This window comes from Anomaloglossus baeobatrachus, unplaced genomic scaffold (assembly GCF_048569485.1).
Source record: "Anomaloglossus baeobatrachus isolate aAnoBae1 unplaced genomic scaffold, aAnoBae1.hap1 Scaffold_66, whole genome shotgun sequence".
Taxonomy (NCBI): Eukaryota; Metazoa; Chordata; class Amphibia; order Anura; family Aromobatidae; genus Anomaloglossus; species Anomaloglossus baeobatrachus.
In genome coordinates this window covers 421,191-422,127 of record NW_027445030.1, presented here as the reverse complement: position 1 = coordinate 422,127, position 937 = coordinate 421,191, and the positions used below count along the sequence as shown (strand labels likewise).

General features: G+C 46.2%; 1 pseudogene; it reads right to left on the bottom strand.

The window, feature by feature from the left end:
- Positions 1 to 239: 239 nt before the first annotated feature.
- LOC142286510 (U2 spliceosomal RNA) lies at positions 240 to 446 on the bottom strand (annotated as a pseudogene).
- Positions 447 to 937: the final 491 nt, after the last annotated feature.

The window sequence follows — 937 nt, the reverse complement described above, 5'->3', positions numbered from 1 at the left end:
GATACTGCACGGGACATAGCAGAGTTGGTCAAGTTGAGTGGAGATGAGTTTGCTATTTGGCACAGCTTTTTGCATCAATAAAGCAAGTAAAAGGTGTGAAAGATAAAAAAAAGGGTGAAAGTGTGAAAAGTGAATTGGCCAAATTGAGGTGCATATAAAGTTTTTGCTTTCTTTCAATTCACTAATGGGGCTCATTTGAATCAGGTGAATTGAGTTCTGCTTTTGGAAACTGGGTTAAGAAGGGGTGCACCGGTCCTGGAGGTACTGCAATACCAGGTCAATGCGTGCAGTGGACAGAGCAAGATTTTTTCCATCTCCTTGTTCTAAAAATCCATTTAATATATGGTCCCCAGAGAGGGGACGTATCAGATATTAAACTGATAAGAACAGATTTAATTTTTTTTTTTTTCTGTTTATCAGTAGGACTTCAAAATAACAAAGGTGATCGCCTCCCGTTGCCTGGGAACCGTCCAGGCACAAGAGGGCTATGTGTCACCAGAAGGCGCACACACTTCCTCAAGGCCGGCAGACGTGCAATCCCAGGCACCTTCCAGTACCGACCAAGGTAGCGTCCTCCGAAACTACACTTGATCTTAGCCAAAAGGCCGAGAAGCTATAACCCGAATTGGTTACGGCCTTGAGTGGCACCCTGGCCTATACCGGACACATCTTATGGAGAGGGAGACAAACCCACGCCTACAGAAGACATTTTGTCACCCAAGCCAACCCTTGAAAAGGCTGTTTTGCAGAGCAAAAACAAGAAGAATGGTGCTTTTTGCAGCCGCCGCCCACTGCAATAAATCTGAATAACTCCTCCTTTTGGACACAAGCACCTCCCCTCCCCCTTGCAGTCTTTCCAATTCATGATACAAAAAGACGGACGGACAGGACAGGACAGGACAGGCTGCCTGACTTTCCGTCACTGCCACCCTTTGCC